We start from the raw sequence: 7,791 nt of genomic DNA, 5'->3' as shown, positions 1-7,791 counted from the left end.
TCCTGCTGATAGCATTTTTAAAAATGTATGACTATCTCAGGAAGAAAAAACTCATGGAGCCATTGACTAAAACATCATAAAAAATCTAGCACTGAAGAGCTAATAGACACTAAGAGAATCTGTTACAAAAAGAGCTAGAAGGGGAAATGTTCTCAGAATATCTGGCAAACTTACAGAAATCAACAAGGATTTACCATTTTGGTCCATTCCTATGTGAAGCACTGTGATGCATGTGCTTGTAGCATGCAAAGTTCTCAGGCAAGAGGTGGTATATTTAAAGTTGTGGATTGAAAGATTCATTCTCCTGTTAGCTTTGGCAATGAAGATGGACTTTTTTTTTTTAAATGACATAATTAAGTTTGCCATCATTTATGTTTACATTTGTCCAATTGGCTTTAAAAATTAAAAAAGAATAATGGTTTGGGTAAACAAAACCACACAACAGTGGTGAGATTTTCAGAAGTATTTAAGTGTTCAAAGATAGCTGAACTCATGATCATTTCCAAGAATTCTACCCGATATGACTGTTTGGAAAGCACAAGTTGCCAGATCTGAGTGAGCTCTCTAAAGTCTGGTATAAAAAAAATGTTCTTTCTCCTTTTCATGATTAAGTACCATCACACATTTTGTGATTATAATAGAAATTGATAGTTCCTACAACCTGTATGGTAAAAGGACCACAAGATTAACTTGAGTCAATAGTGTATTACAGCAGAAAAACTAATCATATACTGGGATGTATTAACAGGAATGTTGCATGCAACTCAAGGAAAGTGATTCTTCCACTCTCGTCAGTACTGGTGAGACCTCACCTGGAGTATTTTGTCTAATTTTAGGCACCACACTTCAAATGCTGAGCCCCTTAGGGACTAAGAGCCAGCAGTGCTGATACTGTTTAACCAGGGGGTCACTGTGCACACATCTTAGCATACTCTATAGGCCCCCTCAGTCTGCCCAGAGACAGATGGCAGCAGTATACAGAGCAGCCCTGACTGGTTGACCCAGCCTGCTCAGAGTCGGCCTGTATCTCATGGAAGCACAATATGGGATTGGAAAAGGGACATGTTCTGCTCCCTGCTTGGCTAGAGCAGTGGAGTCCAGCCCAAGCAACACACTGTCTACCTGGTGGGGGGAGGGCAAGGAGAGAAAAGGGTCTAAGTAAAGCACCCTGGGATGTTGGAGGCTGTGCTGCAACAACTGTCAGAAGGGAATGTGTATAACATTTGCTCTCCCAGGAGTGATTGAAACCTGATTGTTCCCAGCTTATTTTTCTCCCACAGTGACCATTTTTGCTCTGGGGAAAAAATCCTGATCATCTGTATACTCATAGTTTCTAGTGGGAGAACAGCAACTCTCCCAGGAGAGACTGAATGTACATGGCCTGAGTCTCTTCCACAAGTCCATTAATCAATGTAATTAACATCTCTCAGCCCATGGGGGCAATAAATCTTGTTTAGACAAAGCTATTGTTTGTATTCTGAAGTGTGATTGCATGGTCTTTACTTGCAGATCTCATTCAGGGCTCATAAAACAAAGTTTCTACTGTTTAGATTCCATGTTGTTGCTTTATCTATTTCTAAGGTTGCTGGTATTGGCCTGATGCCCTTCTTAATTTTGGGATGATACAAAGACAGTTTTAGAAAACAAGAGTTGAAATATTTTGCAAATATCAAATATGTCCCTCAGTAATTTAGTCTAGAACAGCGGTTCCCAACCCTGGGTTGTGACCCAAATGAGGGTCATGGGGGCAATGCCAGCAGTACTGCACAGAAAAGATGAGTCACGCTGCATGCCAGAAGCTCCCCTGCCCCTGCCCCTGCCCCTGCCCCTGGGCCACCGCTGCTGCCACCACCACACTCCACTCCCAGCAGTGGGGCATGGAAAAAAACGGTTGGGAACCACTAGTCTAGAAGAACTGGAGAGAAAAGCACTGTAGCAGGAAGTTAGGATGCTGCATAGCCATGTTCAGTTCTGCAAGCCAGGAAAGAGGGTATAATGAACTGCTTCTTCACAACCAGCCCCCACAGCAGGACAATCCCTTTATAATACCTGTGCTTGTAAAAATACTAAGCAAAGGAAGGAACTTTCAGGCCACATGGTGCTTATTAGCCTGTACAGGCACAGACTGAAGGGTGAAGAGCACAGTTACACCTCTTACTGCCTGGCACATATGTTGTAATAAGCAGCTTCTGTTAGCCAGAGTGCATGAACGACTTGTGTCCCCAGTGGCTGGGGGGGCACAGCAGCAGCGGGAGCACAGCACTGGTGGCGGGAGCCCGGCAGCAGTAAGCAGGGAGCTCCTGCAGATGCTGCTAGAGCTGTCAGTGGCGGGGGAGAGGAGCGTGGTGAGCACTGACCAGGGTTGGTGACCACCCGCAGCTGCCATTGGCAGCGGTGGCGGCAGCCAGCAGGGATTGCGGACCACCCACAGAAATCGCCGGCAATGTCAATGGCACCTTTTTGTAGGGGGTGCACTGTCATGCTCAGGAGGTGCACATGCACCGCGTGCACCCCCTACACGTCACCCCTACCAGGGTGCTTATTGCCTCTTTTCAGAGGAGCAGTAGGATGGACTGGGCAGCAAGTTCTCCCCTGAACTTTCCAACTGTAGTTTTGGCTCTGTGGTCAGCATTTATCTGCTCTCCCTTGTGTTGGCTTAGCTGTTCATCATTATTTTAGAGATCTGAAAATACTAGTTACATCTATGAGTTCATGGGCGACTGGTGCCCTCTGAGTCTGGGGGGCACTAGCGGCCGATCGCCAACTAGCTGGGGGGAGTCCCCCCACAGCTGATCACCGACCCCAGAAGTGCTGGCGCCAGTGTCCCCCCACGTGTTGCCTATGTATGAGTTGACACATTTTGCGCCCAAACAATGCTGAAATTTCATTTGCAGCCAATTGGCTCTCCAATATCTTTTTTGTTAGGTGCACCTTAGGTCTGACAGGAGATTAAATTTAAAAGTGCCTCCTATTGAAACTGCATTGTGAACACACTGATAAGTGATAGTTTTGCAAGGAAATAATTTTAATATGGTCAATTGGAAAACCTGGCTATACAACCTATGAATTCTGGGTAAGATTTAGTCATATCTATATGCATTTTTACCAAATTACTCACTCCATTTTGGATGCACAGACTTCTTTCTTGTTCCTTTTTTCCTTCATTCTGGGCTGAAGTTCCATTAGTTGTAGCACAAATCTTGTAACAGAGAGATGCACCCTCCTTTCAGATACAATAAGCTAGTTCCTATCAAGGAGCATCGATTGTCAGGAGGCAGATCACTTTAGCAATGAAGACACCTGTCACAGCCACCTATTATGGCTCATCAGGAAGTGACCTGACTAAGGTGACTGAAAGACAGGGGAGCAGGAATTGGTGCACTCAGGAATTTGCTCATCACCTCAAGATGAGAAGAGCTACTCCAGGAGCTTGATGAGGCAGGACAAGGCTCTGACTTCTTCAATATAGATGGGCTGTCTCATAGCTCTCAGAGGAGGAGTCAGCTCAAGTGATCTCAGTTTCTTGAGCTCTATATTCTAAGTAAAAACCTATGGTGCATTCAGAAACTAAGTGCAAATGAATCTGTATATGTTAACTAGTAGGGCTGTGCGAAGCGGAAGCGTTCCATTTCAACCAGGGTTTTGACAGAACAGTGTTCCACTCCGACTTTTGTTTCATGTTGAAATGGCTGTTCTGTTCTGTTCCATTCCGTCAAAACTTTTTGTCGTTTCGACCCTGTTTTGACATTTTGCCCATAGGGTATAATGGGGAAGGTCAAAACAGGCTATAACTGTCATTTCTGGCCAGATTTAGATGAAACTTGCAGGAATGGTATCCCCTTCTAAGGGTATGATGCCTGCCACGTTTCAAAGAGATAGTTGCAGAGGTTTCTGGGAAACTGCATCTCAAGGTGTTGACAAGCAGGAGCAGCCTCCCGTGATCCAGCAGGCAGATCGGGGGCCTGCACCCCCAGGACAGCTGGCAGGCTTTGGGGCCTCAGCAGGGGCTAGCAGACCAGCAGCCTTCACCCTGCTGCGCCTTGAAACACACACAGTGTCACCCATGTCATGAGTTTTGCTTGTCTGCAGCTTGAGGTGCAGTTTCCCCCAAACCTCTGCACCTATCTCCTTGAAACCTGGCAGAATTTGTGGCCTCGGCAGGTGCTAGCAGTCCTGCAGTTTTGACCCCACTGTGGTTTAACACATACACATGACACAAGTTTGGCTTTCAAGAATTTGGGATGCAATTTCTCTGAACCCCCTGCACCAATCTTCTTGAAAGTTGGCATGCTTCATGCCCTCAGAAGGGGCTACCGTTTCTGCTTGTTTCATCCAAATCAGGCCAGAAATGACAAAGTTATAGGCTGTTTCAAACTTCCCCATTATAGCCTATAGGTGAAACATTGAGAAGGCGAAATGTTTCGATTTGCCTCATTTTGTTTCGAAGCTGTTTTGACCATATCTGTTCCACTTCGATTTTGCTGTTTCAGCCTTGAAATGAGTCAAAACAGCATCGAAACAAAATTGGTGGCGAAATTTCGCACAGCCCTATTAACTAGCTCAGGCCTATCTTGAGCTCCTGAAGAGTTGAACCAGAAAAGTAATTCCTTTTCCTAGATTCTGGAAAAAGGGGAAGAGAGAAATCTCAGAGTCTGATGCATCTGTACTGAATGCTGCATTAGATGGCTGAATTGTAAGGTCTTAGCTCTCAGGAGTAAATGACAGAGTGAGTGGTACCTCAGTAACATGCGTAGAGGCCCAAGGCAGGGGTAGTGCCTGGACTCTGTTTAGACCCTATAGGCCTAATGTACACAGAGGGATTCAGGGGCTGGATCTCCTATTAGTTGTCTAGTAAATCCCCAGAAGGGGGAGTTTGGCCAGGCTCTGTCAGATGGGCATATTCACACGTTGCAGTTGTAAGTGATTGCTTTGCAAACCTCTCATTTTGATAGTGCAAGCTCAGGACACATTCTTTGGAATTTAGCCAGACCCATTCACAAAAGTTACAAATATTTAGACCCAAATTCAGACATGTAACAAAGTCATCAACTGATTTTCTCTATGCGCGGTCTTCTCTATGCGCGGCCACCGCTGCTGCCACCACCGCACTCCACTCCCAGCAGTGGGGCATGGAAAAAAAGGTTGGGAACCACTGGTCTAGAAGAACTGGAGAGAAAAGCACTTGATTTTTGTCTTTCTAGTCTTCACATATGTTCATACATTTAAAAATATAAAATGTTTACAACTCAGGTATTGCAGGAAGTCGTACTCTTTCTTGCTTTTCGGTGTTTCAATACAAACTACACAAACTATCATAAGTTGCAACATAACTCTGTGTGAAGGTATACCATATAAACAAGTACTAAATGACTGCACAGTAACCTGAGTTGCTACACAGTAGTGCTGACGGACAGCTTTTTCATGATGCTGACTCTGCAGTAGCCAGAGGCTACTGAACAGTAGTGTAGTATCTTGGTTTCTGCCATGTGACTCTCTGCTCAGTAGTCTCCGGCTACTGCGTAGTCAGTGTCTCATGTAGATGTGGCCCTGTTGTTTGAATCTTTCATAAACAAGATGGGAGAGTACATGACCATGCAAGAAAAAAACATAAATGGACTATATCCAAAAAAAACCCTGTCAAAAATGGACTATGCAAAATACCTGTCAGGCGCGCACAGAAAAAAAACTTAAAAACAAAGAAAGAAAAATATCATCCGTGCCTTATGCATCACAGGAGTAATAATGTTTGGTATTTCTTACAGTGTCTGTGTGTGTGTACACATACGGCACATCATAAAAAAGCTATTGTATATGATAGAAACATGGTTTTTAGAGCTTGCAGAGACATTTTAAAAGTTTCCGAGTATAATCCATGCAATACAGACTGGAGCTGTAGTTTATTTACAAATTCAGCAGCACAGATATTTCATGATGCACTATGTTTTATAAATTCTGTCTTTTAATTTTATTGTTTCTATTTAAGTGAATACCTCCTTTAGCATCTAACTATTAATAGCTGTTCATAACAGCAGCCATGTCAACAGGAATCTTTGTTTCAGGAAGAAGCAGAGCGTTTTCATCAGTTTTGTACTTCAGTGGCTTTTTCCAGTACAATACAAGGGAAGTGCAAAGATACTACCAGCACCACACAGCCGCTGCTACTGAGGTACTGCACGCATATGCACTGAGTTGGCCATGGCACTGGCAGGGCAAGCTAGTTTGTGTGACCATCCATACAATCAAGTATCTAGTGAAGAGCTATTTTCCCAAGGTGTGTTTGTGGCTTTTTAGCCTGCATTAGTGTTCTGCTGGTCTGGAGCCTCCTAGAAACATTAAAAGACAAACAATGTATTTCCAAATGTCTCCCAAGCTTGACATACACATGCTGATGAATGGAATCCTCCATGACCAGCTAAAGTTGAGTCAGGGGTTGTTTCCTTTCCTAAGCCAGTTAGCCAATGGGGAAAAAAGAAGGGGTGTGGCTGTCCAGACAATTGCAGTGCAGAATGGGGAAGACCAATAGTGTAACTAAGGCGGAGCTACCAACCTAATGGGGGCACAAAAAGAGCAGCTGCCATCACTGTTCTCCCATCTGCCACTTCCACTGCTCTTGGCAGCCCAGCTTCAGCCATTGCCCAGCACACCATCGCCACCCAGAGCACAAAACTATCCAGTTAATTCTCTGGGGAGCTGTTCCTCCCCATAAGCTTATCTCTGTCATCTGGCAGACTTTTGATGAGAACCTTAATACCTGGCTTGAAGCCATGCTTTCATGGCACAGTATAGGTGTGTCTACACATGCTGTTTTAAGGCACTTTCGCCTGATTTAAGGTGTATTAAGGGTGAATGTCTACAGGTGCGCACCCTTAATGCACCTTAAAAATGGTAGTTTTGGCTACTTGTGCCTAAATTTGATACCTGCAAAAACAGGTATCAAATTTAGTCACGAGTAGCTAAAGCACATTAATGCATGTGCGGATGCATTAAGGTCCATTAGTACTGTGCATGGACTGATGTGGGACTAACTTCAGTCCCACATCAGTCTGTGCACATGGTGTTAATGCACTTCAATGTGTGCACATGTAGAGTCTAAATCCCCTTAAACACTCATTACGCTAATGTGGGTTAAATTTAGGCATGCCAAAATGCATGTGTAGATATGCCCAGTGAAAATACAACATTTAGAGCAACTTTGGAAATCTCTTTTTCACAGATAGTTTTAATCCTAAGAAATCTTCCTTAGAAATGAGACTTCTAGGAAGAAGTAGTGTGAATCAGTATCAGTCCTGTATCAGGCTGAAGGGACCTGCCAAGACGTGGCTTTGCTATGTGTCACACAGACTTCATGTAGATCACATGGCCCACACCACCTGCCTCTGGATTGAGTCCCTCTTCCTGTCATCCCCCTTTGCAGTTCTTGGACACAGTGCAGATGGGAGAGATGCAGAGGGGTTTAAAAACCCTCTTGTAAAAATAGCTCAGGAGACTCCACACTCCAAAGGTGAAAGTTCAGAAAACACTTCCCACTTTGGTTCAACTGGCTTCACCCAGGGGCTGCATGTAGGGGGTGGTGCTGGAGAGAGCAGAAGGAATTCTTTTTACAGTCTCTCTGGATTCTCAGCTTGCCATTTCAGCTAGGTTACTTCAGGCTACATGAAGCACTGTTTTCCCAAAGGCACTGGTCATGCCCTAGGTACATTGCAAGCTGATCAAACCATCCTGTTATTGCTCACAGGAAAGAAGGTGGGAATCATGCATGGCTTTATGTTTAATACTAGAGAGAAACATTCA

Source organism: Alligator sinensis, unplaced genomic scaffold (genome assembly GCF_000455745.1).
Source record: "Alligator sinensis unplaced genomic scaffold, ASM45574v1 scaffold428_1, whole genome shotgun sequence".
NCBI classification, from domain to species: domain Eukaryota; kingdom Metazoa; phylum Chordata; order Crocodylia; family Alligatoridae; genus Alligator; species Alligator sinensis.
Note: the sequence above shows the minus strand (reverse complement) of the source record.